Source organism: Varroa jacobsoni, unplaced genomic scaffold, assembly GCF_002532875.2.
Source record: "Varroa jacobsoni isolate VJ856 unplaced genomic scaffold, vjacob_1.0 contig02882, whole genome shotgun sequence".
In the NCBI taxonomy this organism is placed as follows: Eukaryota; Metazoa; Arthropoda; class Arachnida; order Mesostigmata; family Varroidae; genus Varroa; species Varroa jacobsoni.
The window spans coordinates 19,630-42,819 of NW_019214898.1; the positions used below are offsets into that span (position 1 = coordinate 19,630).

A 23,190-nucleotide genomic window follows, 5' to 3' on the forward strand; every position below is an offset into this window, starting at 1 on the left:
TAGGACAGAAAAAGAGGGTTCTAGCAGAAATCGTGCTTTATACTTAAAATTTTGAATATTACAAAGAATTGACAGTGTCCGATTTATATTGCTCTTCGATTATAATATTACATCGAGGAACAGGCAAAGGGCAGTGATCATATATAAGCTTGTGCTGAATTCTTTATATTGAAAGTGGATATATAGAGATTGTTTGGGTAGATTAAGATATGTTTCAGGCATTTCCCTGTCTCATCTATTGAGTGTAATAGGTAAGACACGACGTCTGAACCCTTTGACAGGTACTGGGATGGAATTCACAAACGAGAAGAATTGTTATCGAAATGGATTACAAGACTGTTGCCGTTTGTAATGAGAATTGCATTAGAGGCCGCAGCTAAATACTATATATATTTGCTAGGAGCATTCACGCCTCTTGTGAGGATCTTGCCTTAATAAGCAATATCGACTTCAAACAGAATGATACCCCAATACTCCTGTACAGCGCACTCTAGGCTCAGTACGATGACATCATATATAATGTCTATGTTACTCGCATAGTTATGTTGTTGCGGCAATTGTGGGTTGTGCCTAATTCTATGATGCGGCAATCGTGTAGGGTATCGACGTTCAATACGTATAAACGGCCCGACGTGGGAACGGTTCTTGTTCACCTCCCACGGTCAGCTGGTCGGATCGTCTTTGCTGCTTTGGTACCGACTGCGTGGCTCGCTGTTTGAGTACACAGCGAGAAACAATACGGGGGGATAACCAGCGGTCGTCACAGGAGACGACGCTCTAGTGGTCATGGGAGCTCGGCCAGTGTTGACGGCTACGTTTTACGTGAACAACAACGACAACAGTAAAAACAATGTAACCGTTGTCTGTTAGTTTGTAGTGGTGACATCGTCATTCGTTTTGCGTTCGTTCCTCGCTAGCATCTCATCACCTAGAACACTGTATATAACGGACAGTGACAAAACCGCGCGGGGCATTGCAACGCGTTGCTCCCGTGTGGGCCGATACCTGTGCGGATATATAGATAGATTACCATGAGTGACGTCTGCTGATTATTGCCAGTTATTATTAGCATGCAGCCAACCTCGTCACTGCCACCCGCGCCAAGGGCATATAGTAAAGCACACCTATCCGACGAATCAGACAAACTTCACACGGGAGACAGCTTTTCGTACTTGTATGGATATTGTGGCGATTCCCTCGCATATTTTCCCCATTCCTCTCGACCTCGAAGCATCGTCTGCTTAGCATCTCTTCGACGGATGATTCTGCAACTCGCTAAGCGTACCGTCGACTAGAGCCTTAAATGACTCAAAGCGACTTCTCAGCTAATAATTTATCTGGTGAGGATGAACAAAACCGGGGTAAGATGGAGGTGCGCAGGGACAGAAGAGCCATGCAGCATGGCCGCATCTTCAAAGAAGCGAGAGTAACTACGGCGGTGATGGCAGCTGCAGCAGCGACGGTGTCGCTTCTCATGACCGCTGCTGCTGTTCCTAAAGGAAGGATAATGGGAAACGTAGCAGTGACTGTTGACGATGGGGCAGCAGCAGTTAACATGAGTTTTCTTCTTCTTCTTTCTGATGTCTGGTACACCAGAAGGCAGCTCTTTTCTCACAGTTTGTATGTGTGTCCATCCGTGTGCGTCTGCGCTGCTGTGGTGTGGCAGCGTTGAGTTGCCAGAGCTACCAGCGCCGGTTATGCTGATGGTGGGCACGAAGACCCTCGCGCGGGTGCGCGGTCGCTCTTTGGAAAACTTCCAAATGAGCGCGGCGGGGCGCCGGGCTCGTTCACCAGCCGAGCGCACACAGCTAACCAACAGACCAATAGACGGACAGACAGAAGCACAGGGCAAGCCGCACAGGCTGGAAGAATGTACACACAATCGCTCACTAATCTAGACTCGCGCACTCAGTCACGCACGCACAGAGACATACATACATACATACATACATACATACACATCTATACACAGAAGACAGAGAATCACAGACGCAAATACATCAAGCAGTTTGGTCGCTCCCTCGGCGCCAGCCTCGTTCTAACCACTCTTACTAGTATTATTGCTGCCACTGCTCAGTGCAGCGAACGCCATGAAACGGCCTCAAGATGACTGCCGCTGATGCCGCTCAGAGCACCCCGTCCACGGCACATAGACACAAACGGGGCAATAGCATATACAGATAAACAGCAGCAGCAGCAGAATAAGCAGAATTCGAGAAAAAAAAAACTAACGTCTGTTATTGTTGCTTTAACGTGGCTGTATCGCCGGCATCATCGCTGTCGAGGGCTGTTTTAGCGTCGTTTCCGCCGCTGCCGTTGAGTCTTCTTCGGTGCGCTCGCAGTACTACTGACTCTCTTGGTGTTGTTGAGACGACGAGTTGAAGAAAGTCCGCGAACGGAGCTAACAGCGACAGCGGCGGCGGCAAATCGGCTCCTTCGTTGTCTTTTTTTTATGATGACGTCGCTGTTGCTGCTGCTGGCGCTATAGTAGATGGCATTCTGGCAATGCTGTAACGCATGCAGATCGAATAGGTTTCACTTTCGTTACTCACAGCCAGCTCGGTAGGCAGCCATTGAGGCCGCTGCTGTTTACCCTCGATCTTTCTGACTTCTCCTTCTTTTACATAATGCTAAAGAAGTAGTGCCGTCACGCTCACGATGGCTTCGTTTGAAATGTTGTCGGCGGTGGCGGTGGCGGTGGCGGCGGCGGCGGCGCCGGCGCCGACGACGACGGCGGTGACGGTGACGGTGTTGTCGGTCGTGAAGTATAAGGAAAGGGGTAGACGCAGCGACAAGAGATCTCAACTACGCGACTAAACCCGCAGGTTTGCGTTTGCTTTGCTCTACTAGCTGGGGGCTAGTTAATGTTCTGGCCAGGCAAAAAAATAATCTAACGATTTAGCTAAGTTAGTTATGATGTACGGGGATTCTATGAGGGGCATCTCGTATGCCGTGGTCCGTTATTGCCAGGTCAGAAAGGTGATCGCTGTGGCTGTCACATCTGTGCGACTATTGTCTAGACGAAAATCGGAAGCGGAAGATGCATCTCATCTCTCTGTTTTACCATCGAGGGTTTAACTTTGTTTCATTCTACAATTGTATATATATATATATATATATATATATATATAAACGACTACCTTGTCAGTTGTCACCGGAGGATGTCTGACTTTGAGACAGCGCGGGCGTACAAACGATATTGAAGTCTCATCCTATTAGCTATCGACTCGACGGTATCGAAAAGCTTTGAATGATGGCCGATGATGCTTTTGATCGCTTCCTCCCTGAGTGTGAGATGTCTGGAAGGCGTGATCTGTAGCTCGAAGATAACAGCTTTCTACAAGCAACGGCGCTAATAAAGTGAAATTAAAGTTACAGCAATACTGAGCCGTGTTAAAATGAGACAAGTTGGCAAGGATCGATGCCTTGGTTTTGAATAGCACGAATCACCATGAATTTCTTATTCTTAGAGCTACAGATACAGATACACGTACATGTGTGTATATATATGTATGTATGTATATATATACATCATCTACGTGTACGTGAGAGCTGCAAAGACTTCGATATAAGCTGACAGAATCTAAATTACAGAATCTTTAGAATATTAGAGTAACCCAGTAAGAGGACGAATAAGGTACTTAGCTCAAATGTTGCCTGTACAATTTATAGGTAGCTAAACTATTGAAGCTCTTAAGTATTTTATGGGACTTGAATGCTGACTGCTGACATGGGCAAAAACGCGAGCTTCATCTCGTATTAGCACGGATCGTGCCATTGTTATTACTGTAGCAAGGTGGAAGGTAACGACATTGCTTTTGGCGGATGCGACACTCTTAACGATAGCACCGTCTATCAAACCTGTCATTCATTCATTCATTGCGCGTTGTTTGCTTCCTTCATCAGAAGGTATAACGCCCGCTTGCAAAGAGAGCAAAACGCCAGTAGCGATTGCTGGGGCTGAGTTTCTTGTGTCATCTGAACCGTCCATACAGAAGCAACAGGATGACGAAGAAGAGAGCGAGCAGCGGTGCGAAATAGAGAAGGCCTAAAATACACGATAATGTATATTTTGATAATATATCTATATCTATTTTGCCATTGAAGTTGTGCTTTGGTTGCCGTTCGTGGCCACTGACTGTCATTGATGCGGCCGACGCCACCTCTTCGTCTCATCATCTTTGGATATCCACTGTCATCATCATCATCAACAACAACGGCAGCAGTATCACTATGATAATCCTTAGGGGGCAGTGCAGTGAGCATGTTGAAGATTGTAAAGACGTTGATGACCCGTTTTTCTTAGACTAAGTGTATTGACGTAGCATTTTAGCCACGCCAACAGTTAAATGACGATACATACGCTGCGACACGCACTGAAGTAGAAAGAAGAGGTGCAACCTTCCACAAATCACGGCGACGCTTCATGTCCCTGACAGCCCCCCCCGCCCTATTGGTTGACACATCTGATCGAGCTTAACGTAGATATATATCGTATATACGCGACGAGCCAGTTCAGACTGTATTTGTTATTATAAGAATTTCGTTATCGATATTACATGATGATATATCTGTACGTGTCCATGCCTGGAATCGTCCGAGTACCCTTAAATCAGCCCATGGGAACAATCGTTTTTGCAGGTGATAACTAACTCTATTCTGATATTGAATAGAATAGTTCCATAGTCAGCAGTGTCTGTAACACACGGCTGTTGCTATAGGTGTTCTTAGTTTTTTCCCGTTTGCGACCTTTTACCTTTCAGCCTTAACACAGTGATAAAACGTCCAGTAAACATAGGGGTTCCACGGCGGCGGCAACGACAGCAGACTCGTCGAACTCCTTTCCTCCTACAACAATGGATGCAGTAACATTCCCTCGGTCGGTCGGTCGGTCGGCCGGCCCGTCCGTCGCTCAGCCACAACAATATCCACTCATAAGGTCTCTGCGACTGTTGTTGTTGTTGTTGTTGTAGTTCGACGGCCTGATACAACTACTGCAGTCGCTGATGCTTGTCCGTAGCAGCGTTCGCCCTCGTTGCCGCTGTTGTTGATGAGCAAGCTGCTGCTAGTGATGGCGATGGTGGTAGCGCGTCGGCTCCCCAGCCGCCCACACGCTTGGTTGCTAGCTGCTTGTCTGGTTCGTTGAGACGCCTGCTGTTGACTCGCCGCTTGTCGCCCTGTCGCGCACCCGTCGAACAAGTAAGCAAGCCGACGGGAAACGCCAGGCAGCGAAGCGCGCCGTGCTATGTCTGCTGCTTCAGATGATGCTGGTGTGGGGATGGCATGAAATGATATGGCCCACCGAGGCTCTACCGTCCGTCGCCTTCGCTGTTGTTGTCGTCGTTTGCTGTGGTTTGCCAACCAACCAGTAGAAAGCCATGGATGGCTACAGAATAGGAGCAGCAGCAGCAGCAGCAACATCCACAGCATGAATACGATGCTTGCAGCCTCTTTTCCCCCTATTCTATGCTTCGATGTCTGTTTATCGCCGTATTAACAGCAGCAAATAGATATTATATTTCGGTATGTGTGTATTATTGCTTGACCCACCCGTCCGCTTACCACCAGAACTATTGCGGTTAACTAGTGGCATCGGGTTGTTGGCTGGCTGACTGGCTGGCTGGCTTGCTCGAGGGCAAGCACCATCGTCGTCACGCTCAGTATTACTGCGCTGGTGGCTGTACGCAATGCTGTTGCATCGCGGCTTCAGTGCCTGATGCTGTTTACTAGTGATGATGGTGATGTTCATGCCGACGATGACATAGCCATGCATGTAGGAAAGTAACGATGGTGGCCCGGGAAGGGGGCGTAGCTAGGTGGTGATGTAGTACGGCGTCGGCGTAGGTTTGGTTTCTGCCGTGCCGTCAGTAAGCAAGGTAATGTTGTTGTCGTTGTTGGGCGTTCAGAGGATTTACAGACGCAGCCTGCGCTATCAGACTAGCACCGCCATTAATAGCTAGGTTGCTATTAACTTAGTAGGTACAATCAAGCAACGTTTGCATTCGCCGCGTTGGCGGCGAGGCCGCCACAGCTGCTATTGATGGTGGTCGTTCTGCCGGCTACTATTCGATGCCGGTGTTGTAGTTATAATTGTACGTACCGCTGTTGATGATGATGTGAATGCTGATGACGACGCCTGGATGCGACATTATAAGATGGAATAGCACGGCACGACGGTACAGGTCGTGGCTGCCTGCATTCGCTTGTTGCTCGCTTTTTGCTGTTGCTGCTTCAGCTGCCGTCGCGGCCTGCGTAAGGCACGATTCGCCTGATCGCAGCCATCGCAGCGACGGGTGTGCGTCCTCGTGGAGCCGCGGCGGCTGCACCAACGTTAGGATCAGCTCTTACCCGCCATCAGGCGCTATCCCGGACGATGCCAGTGACGCTGAACGCACCAAGGTCCATGCGTGGCCATGCGTTTACGGGTCCGCCTGCCAACCTCCCTAACTGCCCATGGCATACATACATCGCTACATCATCAGTGCTACATCACCAAAGTCAACATCAGCTCCAGTCCATCATGGCCGTTGCCCCGACGAGTCTGGGGATTGGTGCCTATGAAGTGGGACCTAAAACGAGTGTCGTGCGCCTGCGGCTCCGGGGATCCGGATGGCTTCGCTGTTGTTCGCCCTATTAGTAGTACTGTCGTTTCTGCCGGTGCGAACAATACGGAATTGCTAATGGCAGCCTCAGGGATGAAGGTGGCCGTGGACTTAGGCATAATTGCTGATTATTGTAATGCTGATGATGATGGGCTCTGTTTCGGCGTGTTTGGTTTGCTGGGTTATAAGCTTGATATGGCGATACTTCGCCGTAGAAATGAAGTAACGCCGCGAAGCCAAGGGAACTGACGTTAATAACAGTGAAAGAAACAGCTTTCAAAAGGTAGACGGGATGGACACGCCTATTATGAAGAGAAAAGGGCCTGCCAATTACATCGAAGTGCACTGCCTTGACGACAATCAAACAGCCGGTCTTAACACGTGGTTGCAGGCAAGAGAAGGCCAGAGCAAAAGAATCTATGCAACCAGACGGCAAACAGCAGTGCTTTGTTTCAGTGACCACGCACGAGACACTTAAATATGGATGTACATCAGTGGATGTGTTTGGCAAAACACAGGAAGCCCACGTACAGGAAATAATAAATATACAACAGAAACACATGACCTGGTCAAACTATTTGAAACTTTCGGTTCTCGAACGGCTCGTTGGTCGTATTAGGATTGTTTAAAATTCGGTTAGAAGGTACTGTAGCATTCTTAACTCCTAACGCCATATTGTGAAGCACGAAGGGTAGCATGCAATTCTTTCGGACAGCGTAACAATAAAAAGATCAAATCATGTCTGCACCCTTTATCGTTTCTAATAAGATTGTATAAAAACGTCCGCAACGGAAAACCAGCATACATTACTGATAGGGAAGTATAAATGGGCAGCTTAATTTGACTGGTTTCGCATTTGTTTACATTTGTTACTGCGGAGAATAACTTTGACCTGACGAATAGAGCGAGAATTGTTTCCTACCGCCCTTATAGAGATACTTATGGGACATTTATTAAGAATCATTGGAGCAAACCCACTGTCGTGAGACAGTGGGTTTGTTCCGATAACAAGCCTTATTTGCATGTTATTACAAATTTAATTTTGTTTACCGTCGATTGCCACAAGGCTTATGTATATATGCAAGCCTTATCTTATTAAGAATTGCTACCACAAGCCGGCGATCGCTTGGGATATCTGCACGCGTACCTCAGTGACGACCAACAACGCGAACGCGAATTTCTAGGCTACTGTCGAGTATCACTGCCGATGCCATGCTTGTAAGGTCTCGAAAAAACGTTCTTCTAACGTACCGAGGATTATGGCGTTATATGGCCATTTTATTCCTACACGCTTTGACCAAGTGCCGTTTTTTCGGCTCGAACTGAAATGGCTAAAGTTCAGCTGTTAGCGAATCAACTGAAAGTTAAATTGTCTACTGAACCGCTATGAGTTGACGGTAGGTAGATAGTAGTGGTCCAGCGTATAAGTTAATTGCTCCATTAGTTCTAAGTGATATCTGCAATTAGGGGTGCAGTATAGAACTGAGACGATCGTTTTTAGCTGGTGTATTCTGAGGCGCTATTAGAACATGGTTTGCTTCGATTCGAGAGATCTGTATGAGATGAGGATTGCTAGCGAATTTGTGTTGCACCCTGTATCCGGCCGCCTTCAATGAACACTTACGCAAAGTTAGTACAGGCGTAGCCTGCCGTTCTGTAGGTTAGATGGCTTTACTTCAGAGTTACTATGTATACGTAACTAGAATATAATAGGCATCGGTACACTTACCGAATTTTCCTGCTAAGTAGCATTCTCCGTTATTTAGTCGCTTGAGGCGGCGTGTTTTGACTGAATCAACTTTATTTGTCTTCGAAAACGCGAGTTCACATTGTAAGACCCCGAAATAGATACAGAAATATATGACCGAGCGTGTAGATACAGTATCTATTACGATGAGGAAAGTATGAAGACAGAATCAAGCAAAAAAGAAAAAATTAAGTCCGTGTCAGAGACGTAGTCTGCTTAGTATAGTTTCTTTTTGAGACAACTATAGTGCGTATGTTGGCGATAGTTGCTATATATTAGCAAACCTGGAGCTCACTGGGGTGCTACTTGGGGTGACAATTGGAATTAAGATTTCTAATACTTCACATGATAAACATTGCGTATCGTTTGCCGGGACCGCCAACCGGTATCTCGTCTACTCAAAAAGCTAACGATACGAGTTAGAGAACATATGACACGCACATGTTTGAGCTGTAAAAAACGTATAGCCGAACAGTAACGCCCAAAAAGGAAAGCTAGCCTTCATACTTCTATTCAAATGAGTTCCTAATGGCACTACTGCTGAGGACGGTAAGGTTTTTTGAGCAGTCCATATGAATGGCAATAGCCGGGTACGGGCCGTTGTTTTATCGGAATAACAGAGTTGTTACCATAGTATATGTGTTGCTTAATTGCTGCAGATAGTGATCGAGTCACACGTACAAATTAAGCTCCTACATATACATATATATATGAATGCGTGCAAAGGCACACGATGCCATGGGTCTATGCTGCAATCGTGTTTTAAGCTTACACAAATAATAAAAAAAACAGTATTTCGACGTTTCTCTGTACTGTGGGCGATCTTCCTACATTCGTGTTGCTCGAATCTAGCGTGAAACACTGATTGAAAAACGGAAAATTAACGTTGAGGTAATCACGTTCAGTGTTCATCCATCGTGTATTAAACCAGCGGTGTACGATGGACGGTGATCCTGTGATTGAGGGTTTACTTGACTGTCTTGATTCCGCTTTGTCGTCTAAACGGCCGAGATGATGATGTTGCTACGAATGCACGGGGTATTATTTCATCTTTACGGTCTTTTCTTACGCAGCGGCTGATTTGGTGGGTAGGTAGTCGTCTTTCGACAGCAACGATGGTAGTGTGTCGGTCGTAGTTTCAGGTTCCTACGAACACACTAATTTCGTTTCGAATAACTGTTTCTCCACCCTTACCGACGTTGCCTTCTTCCTCGGTAGAGCTGATGGCCTTGATACCTGACCTGTGCCCTCCATCGCTGCCTGCTACCCGTTACCGCCGCTGGAGCTCCTACTGCTTTCAGTTAACACATATTATCTACATGTATAAATACGTATATACGCTTTAACATACAACAGCTGAGTGCGTTTGCTCTATAATAATTGTTCTCATGCAATAGTCTTCTTCTATCTGTGTCGTGCTCGTTCCGTGGATAGCTTCGTGCCGCACACTACGGTTTGTGGGTATTAGTACCGGTGGCGTGTGTGTGGGGTCAGAGCCATCCCTCGGCCCCTATTCCGATGCTGCCGGTTTTTGTTTCCGCTTCCTCCTGCTCTGCCTTTCTATTTTTCGTTCACCTATAACGCATCCTGCCTTAGGAAATATAGAACAGAACAACAAACTTAATGTGCTGTTACGGCGGATCTTTTCTTTGTCAGTCAGTACAATTTAGTGGGTTGCGTGTGCTGATCCTTTGCCACTGGAAGTGCTGATGGTGTAAGCTCTCTGGTTCTACGTCGACGAGTCTGCTTGTGCGTCCAGTCGTCCCTGTTAACTCGTTGTCTTCTCGTGTCTGGCTATATCCATGCTGTCGCCACTTTAGATAAGGACTGGAGATTCGGGGTATTCCGCCTCTACCTCAAACCTGCACAACGAACGACAGCAACGAGAGGCCGGCGCCATACTGCGCCATCACCTCTGTCTTACCTACGACCGACATCATCATTATCATCACGACCACCGCTACCTTCGCTCCTTGCTGCCAGCCAGGCACCGCCTAAAGCTGTGGTCGTCGCTTGGCTAAAATCGCTGAACGCTGGGCTTGCCAGCGTGGATCTCGTCGTCGTCGTAATGGTGTAACAGCGTCATGAGAGCGAGCGAGCGAGCGTCGGTGCGTCCATCGCTCCGTTGTTCGTCGTCTGCTTTCCTGCTCATGGAGCAGCCGTTATGGCCCTCCTGTGCCGTTTTGTGGTAACGCTCTTTCGATATTTTCCCATGTTTCTCTAGTATTCTGTTTCTGTCCTGTTAAAAGCAGTCGGTCGCCTCGCTCTGTCCCACGTACCGGCCGTGCGTGGGCTCTTCAAACTGGTGCTGTTGCCACTGTCGCCATAGTTATTATCACACCGAATATGCCAGGCGTTTTCTTGTTTTGTTTTCCTTGCCCTTATTTTTTCCTGTTTTTGTGTAAGCGTGCGCATGTGTGATTTGGCGAGTGAACGAGTCTGCTTCTGGCGAGCAATACTCCAGCGTTGGCCGGCGGCCGTAGCGGTCGCAGTGGTTTCGACGGTTCATTCATCGGGATACTAGTGTTGGGTTGCCTTTCTTCTCTGCACCGTTGGTCTCTCTCGGCTGCAGGAGCTTTACAGGACGGAGCAGCGTTGGGCTCTGTGAGTCGGCCGGTTTGTCTCTGGTTCTCGCTTGCGCTGGCCGTTGGTTGGTCGGTCGGTCGGTCGGTCGGTCGAGCCGATTGTCATGGTTGCGTCCAGGTCACCGGTATAAATGGTCCGCGCTCTTGCCGTTTCCTCAGTTTTTACCAGATAAGGTGGATGATTCGGCCGCCAGCTTGCTCTGCTGACGGCGACATCGGCGTTAACAGCAGTAACCGACACAGACCAGCACGACGCCTGCCACTTGTGCTGTCCCCAACAGCAGCGGCAGCAGCTATATTATCGCCTTTGGTGCCGCTGGGATAGCGACGCTTGGCAGTAGAGGATGTTCCTGCGGATGACGAACCGGTTCGCCGTTGTTCGTTCATGTCTGTTAAGTTGGATTGGATGGCGGCTCTTATGCGTTCGTTTGCTTACTTGCTTACAACTCGCCTGGCCTGCTTTCTCATCGGCTTTCGGTAGTACCACTACCACGACGACGACGGCGGCGGCGACGGACCGATACCGATACGCCGACGCTGGCGCCGGCGCCTACGCAGTGATGTTGATGTCGCCGTCGATGAGTGGGGACGGAGGTCCAATGGTGGATTTTTTCTGCGTGGAAATAAACTGCCTGATGGTACACGTCATCTACTCCAGCCGAGTAGAAAAGCGCTACACATTGACCGGCGGGGCATTGAGGACGCATCATAGAACGCAGAGCTACTACGTTCCTGGCGTATCGAGTTATGAAGGCGTGAAGTCTCTATTTAGTACCCAATGTGCATATAAATATGCTACTTGCAGCGATATGTATTGGAGTCGCTAAGTGAAAAGATATAGCGTGGCAACATCTAAAATACGCGCGGCCTATGATGTTGCGCTCTGATTGATCATTTCCGTAGCGCATAAACGATGGCATTTCGAATTCTAATTTCTAGTCTAAGTTTATTGTCAAACATATTAAGGTCAGGGCATCGGGAGGCGAGCAATAATTGCGGCTAAGTTTTCGGTGATATCTTAGTGTTGTTTTGTATCGTTACTCCTATAACTTGCTTCGAATAATGAGCTCTTTACCAGCTCTACTGGGGGCATCGATGACGGAAATTAGCTATATACTTCTTGTCATATGATTGCGTTAGAAGAAACAACGATGCCACCCGCGTGTTGCACGTATTGTGAAATTAACGAAAAGTAACATCAGTACTATAAATGCAGTCTTACCGGAAGATTATCCTCCTGTATTAGCTGCTCTTCGCACGAAGAGCGAGGCCTGTTTCACGCTTAGACGCATTATAGTTTTGGTTTTTTCATTCTCAGGCATATGGAATGTAAGTTATGCTTACAGCCCCCTCAAATATAAAACACCATCTACCAACAATAATAATAACCGAATAAGCGTTATTTAATCATGGAACGCTTCCCTTTACATCGAGCAGAATAAGCTCTCTGACGGCTCATCGGCGGAGCGATTGTCTATCAGTTTCTCCTCACTCAACGGGGTTTCGTTATGTTAACAGCTATCAAGGCGATGACGACATCGACAAGCCACGGCGTCGGTTACTGCTGTTCGCCTGCAGCAATGCCTGCTTGCGGTGCAATCCTTCCGTCGTCTAACCATGTGTCCTAGGAGGAGGGAGCGAGTCGAAATGAACGGATGGGGGTGAGGGGAGGCGTTTGGTTTGTTGTCTGGGGCTGCTGGTTTGAGCATCATCGTGAGAGCAGCGCGTGTTGAGAGTGGCTCGACCGTAATGGCAGCGTCGTTAATATCGGCTGACCCGTCTGTCTCAGCTCTGCTGAACGAACGGCCGCAGCTGTAACAGGGCCGCCTGTATTGCCTATGCCTGGCGGCTGTGTGTGTCTATGTTTGTGTTCTGTCGAAATGCTTACCTCCAGCGCAGTTGCTCATAGGGTTGATCCGCTCAGGCAACAGGCAGCCTGGCTGGCAAGCAGGCCACCATGCGTTTGATGGCGAACGTGGGTGCGACTTTACAGACGATATCGCTCTCATTGTGCTTTAGCCGAGGTTGTCATCGTCATTTCGTCACCATCACCATTTGGCTCTCATTACAACGATTCGCGCCTGTGTAAACGAGTCCATATTGCTGCTGATGCTACTGGTGGACTCGACGCCTGATTGGTTGCTCCGGTTGGAGCCCCCGAGAGCGCCCTCTGCCGGTCGCCGGCGTACTTATCAAGTACTTTTAAGGATCGAGTGGCGGGTGGCAGTAGTAGCAGCTGGCGGAGGTGGACGTACACGCATACAGGCAGGCAGGCAGGCAGGCAGGCAGACGGATGAGTGAACCACCAAGCTTTGCCTTCCTACCTTCCACCCACACACCCACCAGGTCACCCTCATCACTCCATCACCCTGGCTGCATCGTATACGTTTGTCATACAAGCGGCAGTTGTGCTACCGTTGCTGTTACTAACGCTGCTGGTGACGACGAATTTATACGGATGGAAAGAATGGAACGTTGCAGCGGTGCGACCTGAGTCAGCATCGACGACGCAGAGGGGAGTAGCGAACAGCGTCGAAATGCACTGCCATAGCGTCGTTCCGTTGTCTCGATTTCATCGCCCACTCGTTTTGCATCGGTAGTAGCAGTAACAGTCAGGCAAACAGCCAATTACCCCTAGTTCGCTACTAATTTATATCTTATTTAGTCCAGCTGAGGTTTCTTCGTCTGTCATTTCGTAACCGCCATGAGCTTTCCGTAAGGATCAATCGTAATAGTGCCCCTTGTCGGCCCCTGCTGATCTTTCTTACAGCTTTGGCATTGGTTCAGCTCTCGAACAATGAGAGCTATGGAACAACAAGGTGGTTGTGGAATGAGACTCAAAACCTTTTAGTGGGCTTACGGACACACATTAGCTCTATTTGATGACGCTCCGCGACTTTGCACACTGCAGACCTTGGCGTAGACCTGCTTAATATAAACGTAGTAACATCTCTCCTATACACTATCATCACATATCTATATGTATATACATCTGACAAGTCACACCCATATATGTATATGTGTGAGTGTGATTAGTGGCGCGGTTGTTATGCTACATACGAATCGAAATATGGCTGAGACGGAGTCAAGGATTTGGAAGCAGCAGCCATATATGCTAAGGACGAGGTGGCTGATGATCGTCCGACGTGCAATTAATTATTAGATGGACCTTCCTACAAAACGGCCCAATGCCAGTCGCGATTCTCCATGGAAATCTAATGTAGACAAAGTGCCCCCGATACATTTCAGAGCCCTCGTATATCAGTCAGTTCGTTCAAGAATAAGACGAAGCTGTTTGTCGTTGCAACCATTGGACTATTATGTGCCCTTGAAACGAAACATACGATACATAAAAATCAGTTTCAGTTGATTAACAGTGCAAATAAATTGTACCTTCTCAACCGATTTACTCGTGGCTCAACTTGTTTTATGACTGCAAGCTCCACTGTTATTGCCGCACAGATATACATTGAGTAGTCTGGCGTAATGTTGGTGGTTTCAGACTAAGCGCCCGCCAGCAAAGGAACGAGACCGCTGAGCCACGTTCGAAATTTGCAAGCAAAAGCAAGGTCGTCCTATGTTGGTTGTCGTTGGGATAACCGTAGTTGACATTGCGCCTAGCACGACGTAGTCATGCTAGTTAGACGCGATCAATGAACTTTACGACAGATCTAGCAAAGTGCCGCGGTGCAGGCCAGCTGGATGTGCACGCATGTCTGTGAATGTATGCGCACGTGATAGAAGCTCGTTTCGGATAGTCATAATGATCAGCTCTCGCGCAGGCTTCACTGCTCAGATCTAATTCCTCTAATTCTTAAACGATATCGTTCCACTGTCGGGAGCCGATTATCAGTTCAAGATCGGTCTGTTTGGAAGCTTTGGGGGCAACAGTATCGACTATGACGTCGGCCAAAATACCGTGCTGTGGGTAGCACCAGAGGTTTCACGATTCTTAGGATGATGTTGTGGGAAAATGTGTATCTAGGATGCGTAATGGCCTGAAGTGTAAATCTCTCTTTAGATGATAAAAGCTTCGTAAGATCGGGGCAGCAAAATCTTACAGGGTACTACGCACTCGTCGCTTCGTTGCACGTGAAATGCGACGCTAAAATGGTTCCTCTGCAAAGATATTAAAATTCTGGCTTATTGATCCTCATGTTGTGTACATGTATATACCTGATGGCCTACTTAAACCAACTAGTCCCCGGGACCTAATGTTTTTGGTAGCAGGTCTTATGGCAACAATAATATGACTAAACCTAACCAGCTGCTATTGTTCCCTCGATAGTAGAATGAGTAACGTGTGTGACTGTTACAGGAAGGGACACGTAGTAACCTAGGTTCGAATCTTTTGCTCGACATACTTTGTTTCGTGGTGAGAGCCAATCGTGTGAAATGATATCTAGCGGTTTAAATGGCCGTCGTAGGACACAAAAAGCCTCTGCTAGGACTTTAAACAAGAAACGCTTCTTCCTTCAAGTCTGTGGTCTCGGGATCACTTTTATGGGAACTTCGTTATCCGCGTGAAGCATACGGGTTACTCTATGAGTAGAACTCCAGCTGAAATAGCGAAATACGCTTAGAGATAGCGGCGACTGAAGGGAGATTTTTAAGTTTGGGTCGGTCACTTAGCTGCGCGTTGTAATAACTGAGCACGAAAGACCACGTATTAGTGAGGTTTACTATGCGTACAAGGCTGATAGTGTTTTCGATTATTTATTCATTTGCATTGATTTGGCTCGTATTGTTTCTGCTCCAATTGACTAACGACGGAGATGATGTCCAGCCACCTAAATTAACACCTAATTGAATTACCGGACGTAGATATCGAAAAGTTCTATTACTTCGGTTAATGAATTTGGTCACCGTTCGGCACTGTACAAATATTACGAAGTACAATTTGTGGCTGTCAATAGGTACACACTTGATAATATGCAAGTTAATTTCATTGTTAGACAAGAACTGCGACACCCCTGGGGAGAAGTTTTCGACGAGTATGTCGTTCGTTGACTTCAGACATGCATACGCGGTGAAGGGTAGCACATATTAAACTATATACAACGCGGCTCCGGCTATGACACTAGGTGATGGCTCTACGCACATAAAAATTTAACAAGTAACTGCGATCATTGCCGGCACAACTTAGCTATACAGTCATTTGCTAACAACGATAACTCATCTAAGAATTGTAGCAGAACACGAACTGCAACCTAAATTCACTCTGAAAACAAATACATGGCCGCACAGAACTTCCGCATCGTCACTATGTTTCGTATCACACCTATTTATCTGATGATACTAATCATAACAAATTAATTAACATCAGCTTAATTACAGCAGTGTCGTGGTTCTGCTGTATCCTGTTCCTGTTTGCCATTTATTTGCCGTATGGCGTTGTTCCTGCTGTCTTTTTTCCTTCGTCTTTTTCTCGAACCAGTGTATATTGCAGGTGTTCTCCTTCGATTCGTCACCAACAACGGGAATGGACGTTGGCGATCTATTGCAGTCAAACGCCAGTCTCGTGCATCTAAACGCCCTTTTCTATCGACTCTTCCAGCCTTCACGCAGCGGAAGATCGGGAAGATGGCGCCTAAGGTGGACGAGCAGAAATATTTGGTCATCGTCGAATTTGCATTTTGTGCGAACAAACCGACTCTGGTTATGCTTTGAAAAATATTAAAAGAAGTGGTCGCCGTTTGTCGAGCTGGCTGCCGTTCGTGTTCTTTTATTTTGTAGTCAGTGAAAAAAAAAAACATACATTTCCATCGATCTGCAAAGTCTTTAGCTTCAAACCCGTATTGTCCTCGTTGCAGCATTGTTGAGTTAAACATACGATCGATTAGATCCGGAGACCTTCGCCCCGTGTTTCAGCTAAGACGACAAGTACCGTTTACCAACAGTTACCTTGTCGAAATTATTTGCGATTATTCATTTGCTTAAAACACTCGTTAGGCGCTGTTCTGAACGAATTTTAAGTTTCGATAATGAAAAAAGAGCATTTCATGAGCTTTGCACTGGCAGCGACAGGCACCCCGGAATAGCGTATTGTCGTCCTTCGATTGAAGCTCAGACTTAAGCGCCAGGACTCTAGTTGAACTTTGTAACACTTTTTGCATGAGATTCTCTACGAGCAGCACTAATCAAAATAACACCGTCTATTTCATTCACTGAGTAATAACACTTCGTACCCAGATCTGCATGTTCGATTGTGTAAGCCCATACCGACCGGGGTTGTTGTTGACTAAACTGGCATTTGCATGTTAGCTTGTTGTGTCTGGACGGGAACGAAGCGCTGCTCTGTTCCGCCCTGAAATGTGCGGACATGAATCGAGACATCGTTTTAATGTCCAGAGTCATTGCTTATCCGATTTCGTTGGTTACTCGTATGATACCGCGTATCGTTTCTGTTTTACCTGCAATTTGTGTCGTTGATTGCCGTGTGCTTCATTTCATGTATCTGATATTTTTGGTTCGGAAGAGCTTTTTCTAATACAGGTAATTTTCACCTTATTCTGTTGCGTGTTCTTTTTTTTTTTTCTGGTTCTGTTGCCTCTTTTGTGTTTCATCTCATCTGGTTTAACGCTTGTGCTCGCGTGGATCGAACCATCGGATCGCCTATGGCCCACCTCTGTGCATCGACGATCGGCGACGTTGTTTGCATAGCAGCTTTATCGCTATCTCCAGTCTTATTCATTTGTCCGGTGTGTAATCGTACCCTCAAGTCTCGGCCCGTCCTTATGAAGCACATGAAGCTCCATGATCAGAATCGCAAAATCTACAACTGTAACCTTTGCTCGTACACATGCAACTTCGGCTTCAACCTGAAACGCCATGTGGCAACAGTGCACGCCAAACAGGGTAGCCTCGACTCTTCGCCGAACGGGACTAACAACAATTCGACTCTTACCGTACTGCCCACGTACAACTTTTAGATTCGAAGAGACCACTATCGACAGCAGCAGCAGCAGCAACTAAATCAGCAGTGCTTGGCCATCGACTCAACGAAGGAGAAACGCAGAAGGACGTTGCGGCAAAGGTTTGGTCTTATAGGGGGGCTCACTTTTATGACGATGACCCCCTCACCATCGAATCCGGATGCTGAACGTGGTATATTATCGGTGCCTGGAGTGACTTTTTCATTTGCTCGATTTTTTTAGAATTGTTTTTTTGTTCGAAAGCTGATTGTGACTCAGTGACTTACATCTGGTGAAGGGAAAAATAATTGCTTATGTGTATTATGAGAGGATAGGTTGTGTTAAGGTTCGGGTAAATAGTGGGTCGGCGAAAAGTTGTGAATGAATAATGGTTATAATAATGATGATCATGATTTTCCTGTAGGTCAGGAACAGGAAGCAACAGTTTTGCGGAAGCGGTCAGTGCTAACCGTAAAAATGCGACAAGATTCTAGGAAAACTTCACGTTTTCGCTGTCTAAATTTCCGTTGCTTAGAGTAGCACGATTGCAAGCTGCGATTTGTGAAAAAGGGCTTATAATACACATATATATATATACATATCTGGGGTGGAATGAAGAGGCTAGACGGTCTGGTAAGAGTCCGCCTCAAAATGGAACGACTACGGGGGTTGTCGTTGTATCTCAATGTACACACATTCAGACAGATTACCTATGGACATACAACGTGCCGAAGAAAACCACCCCCGCTAAAATCGAGCCAGCGAAATTGTTTAGCCAAGCGAAACGTGAGAAAATAATTAGTAGAACATATCGGGACAGATTGTTGTTTGTTTGTCGATTACGGCATTTTTCGGCACGCGTGCAGTTAAGTTCGTGGAGAAAGTCTGTCAAATAGGTATCAAAAGTGGGCTTTTGACCTCGGATGGTGTTAGTAGGGCATAGGGAAGGTTATTCGCTGAACCTAACGAGCATTAGGTAAACAAACGCATAACAACAACTAGTATTATGGCATGGGCAGAAGCAGAAAATGAATGGAAGCGCGCGCAAGCTAGGTTAGCGAAAAGAAACGCGCGGCTAGACCGTTGAGATCGGCAGTAGATTCCCATGGTCGCCAAGTACCAAGCACACACACACATATATATATATATATATATATATATATATATACATATACATATATACGCTTGTTCTATATATACACAGATATAGGCGTACTAGTAAGACATTAGTGACGGATATGTTGATTTTACCATTGATGAGATCGACGATAGTATTACTGTAACTATTATATATTACTGCATATACATTATAAGATAATACGAGGTAAATGCAAAATTTGTGAAGTAAGGAACTATGCCAAAGAAGCTCCGGTCGTCAGCTCAAGCTGACGGCACATCCTTGCGTGGGTTGGAATGACCTGCCGGAATGGGTGCGTAGTTTTTCAGCGTTATCGTTATTATGTCGTGCCATCATAATGATGTCGTTGAGAACGCGCACCATTTAACTTATCTGATTATCAATCCCCATAGGGTCACGCTGGATTTGTTTGTGTAGGATTACACACATTTTTCCTAGGGGATCTACCCAATGTTTGATTCGACGAATTTTCGCACTTGCTTCATGTAGTGAGTGAGAATAGAGGAAAACGACAAAGATATTTCAATTTTATTTTTTTAACCATAAGTCCAAAAAAGTATAAGCAATATACGTTTTAAAGAACCAATCTAACTATATATACGAATATATATACATGAAGCTAAATATGATATATAACTATTAAATTATCTGCATATAGTAATAGCTCGTGCGTGGGGCATATATATATTTTAGTATTGTGTCTCCTTCATAAACAACGAATTTTTTCAGTCCATTGCCCCAGTATAACGCTAGGATTAACATCGAGCTGAGACGAGCAGTAGCTATAAGCGAAGTAAAGAATCTTCTGTCAACACGGTATAATTACGATAACGATAATGATGAGATGGATATTTTGATGTAAAGTGGCCGTCGTTGTGTGTGACGAGAGGGGGAGATCCAGTGAGAACAAGGAATTTTTCCAAAAAAAAAAATCAAAATACTAACTGAAGGATGCCATTTTTTGGAACGATGCATAAAGTGCGAATAGACGCTGATTGATTTGTTCGTAGTACTAGTAATGTACCAGTGTTTACGAAGAGGCGACACGCGAGAGTTTCCCTTTGAAAATAAAGCCATTTTTTCGGCAAAAAAAATCGCACTACAGTATATACAAATAAGTTTTGACAAATACATCTATATTTTTAGAGTAACTTTAAATTAACTATCTCAATTTGAGCCGCGGTTATGGAATGATGGCTTTATTATGATTGTTTGCTGATTTTGATAATGCGGATTATATTTTCGGATAGAAGTATATAGTTTTCATGAACTTAAAACCAATTCCGAAGCCATACGCAAGTAAATGCGCCTGTGTGAATATGCTTCAATGAATATGCCGTTTGTGCGTGCCAGTGAACGGCAGAACGAGTGCGTGCGGTTGCGTTGTTGTGCGTGACGAGCCATACGAGGGACGGAGCTGTATGGAAAAGAGTTGTGCTATTGAAACAGGACGACGAAAGACGTCCTGTTCGCCACGTTTGTAGGTGGCGTTTCTTCTTGAGCCTAATATTATTATTATTATTATTATTAAAAATAATAACATGTAGTGACGCGTATGTCTGTCTAGACGCTCGCGAGAACGGATATGATATGTATTGTGTTAATACTGCACAACAATGGATAACAGCAACTAGCGATTGGTGGGGTTATTGATAATGAGGACGGTTTTGTTTGGTGGTGAGACCAAGCGTGTGTCTGTGTGTGCGTGCGTGTCCAATTTTTTTAATGTTTTTGAAAAAAACTAGCTGGGCATTCACTTTACATTTAGCCTATTGTCCTGTATTTTTTCTTAGATGTAAAAGGGTATATTTTCGTATAATCGTTGATGCGAGCGTAGTTGTGCCTTCCGAAAGAGCCTGTGCCTTACCCAACCTAAACGGCTTTATAGGGATATGATCGTCTCTTAAGCCACGCAATGCGTCTTTGTTCTATATGCTGGAAGTTATTCGTATTGTTATGTATGGGTACGTACCTTGCCAACCAAGAAAACGTGCATTGTTTAGCAAGTGCGCTAGCTAAACGTTGGTCGTGACAACACTCGAGGAAAAAGCAAGCATGACTCGAGTTCCTATCCGTACCTGCAACTGTATAAGATGAATAGCAGTACTACAGTCATTAAGCAGAAATCAGTTTAGAACCAAAGGGATGACAACGACAATAATAACAATTAAAAATAATAAATTATTCGATAACGGGTCCACTAGTTACGTCCTCGTAGACCTACGATCCACCTCAATTGAAAGTGTGCATTACGTTATGCCCCGAGCTTTGCTAGACAGTGCACGCTCTATACCTGAAAAATAGAACGATATAGCTGCAATTCAAATACTATATGGACGGTTGATATATTTAGATACTTGAGTAATAACCCATAAAGCCAAAGCCTAATAACCTATATAGTAGGTGCAAACTAGCATACCACCAGATTCATATCTTCCGACCAGTTCCTACGAATGCAATACCACGTGCTGCTTCATAGAACGAGCACTCGCTTGTACAACCGCCATCACAACACAGATAGATGCCGCGATCTAAGTGAACGCAGACGGACACACATACGTACATGTACACAGATACAAAATCACACGTATGCCCATACGTAGACCCGAGAGAGAGAGAGAGACTAAGCGTACCCCCACCCCCGCCCCTTAGCACGATGCCTGCGACACAAGGCAGGCTATTATCACACGACTGTCTATATCGAATTTAGCCAGCACATTTCTTCTTTCCGATCCACCTGCAAACTACAGAAAGCTGTTGATTAGCAGTACAATTTACAGAGTACCGGCGGGACTCGAAGATTTGTGAGCGTCATCGTCGTCAGACAAGTGCGAGCACGATATCTACGGTGCTAAGTAAACTTTGTGTGAGAAATATATGAAATATAGAAGCAATTATATCAACAAAGGTATTAAACCTGGCAATGTATTGTACTGTTGTGTTAAGTGAGCACAAAATAAAGAGGCAGAGATAAGCCCTTACCGGTTCATCTAGTGCTATTAGCGTTAGTGTATTTCCGTATGACCCGTGCCGACGTTCCCACAATTTTGCTCTAGACATCACGGAAGATATATTTGCAGATCCACCCTTGTCGCTGGGCGGGGGGTGTGGGGGGTGGCGGTGGGGGGTATGAAGCAAACAAACGGCGACACGAACTCGAAAAATATTAATAACAACCAATAACACTAAATACTATAGATACTGGCGTCCCACGTAATGTGTACTTTGACATAAGCAGAATATAATTTGGACGCATCACTACTAATTAGAGTGGATGGTTGTTTTTACATTGAACTTACATGCGTTCAGAGATATACTATCCTAGCAACGATCGTAAAATACGAAAACCACACCGCAATGTGCATCTCGTTCGCCTAAACCAAAGATTGTAATAATAACAACGCTAACAACTAACCGTTACTGAACACGCCAAAAAAAAAACCAAAGATTTACCTTTCTTCGGATTAGGTAGACTCATTCGCGTTATATATATTGTTTGCGTGTCTGTATATGCGAGTGAGTATTGAATGGCAGATTGATTGACTCCGTGCTAGAAGCAGCAGCAACATCTTCACCTCTGATAAATGATAATTTGTTTTTTAGAGATTTTAGCTTTAGTTAAATTCCTTAAGTCTTGATTAAACGAGTTCAAATTCTGTAGCTTGACACGATTTCATATTGGTCTGACTCTCTCTAGATACTTCTACTATTAGTACATGTAGCATATGTTTTCCAGCGGAGCGGGTAAAAAAGTGCTAACAATGGCAAACTCCATTGAAAACGCTCCTCAGACTTCCGATGCTTCTTTAATTAACTTCAAGTGATTTTGACGTACATAAAGGGCGGTACGGTTTAAGCTGCGGCTGCGGCTAACACGGGCCACTTCACTGATTCAATCTGTTAAATGAATTAAACTTGGGAGGAGGGAAAGTTGAGCTGCAGTATAATAAAAATAAGAACGGTGTAATACTGATGCTGATAGTGATGAAAGTTATGTGAGTTTCGTGCAGTGTCTTTGAAATTTGTTGGGTGCATGTGTGTGTGTGTGAGAGTTAAGTGCTGGACATGACGTGGGAGGAGGGGAGGGGGTAAGAGTGGGGTTGGGAGGGAGAGGGTACGAAAAGGTTAAAGAAGACGCCCAACCAATTGAGAATACTAGGCGATAATGAACGACAACAATGATATATGTATATATATATGTATG

At 45.7% G+C, this 23,190-nt stretch overlaps 1 long non-coding RNA gene across 1 annotated transcript in view; it reads left to right on the top strand.

The window, feature by feature from the left end:
* Positions 1 to 22,432, top strand: part of LOC147751836 (uncharacterized) — a 31,981-nt gene extending 9,549 nt beyond the window's left edge. Inside the window, exon 2 of the long non-coding RNA XR_015315791.1 lies at positions 17,601 to 22,432. This is a non-coding gene — a long non-coding RNA (uncharacterized LOC147751836). The remainder of the gene's footprint in view (positions 1 to 17,600) is intronic.
* Positions 22,433 to 23,190: the final 758 nt, after the last annotated feature.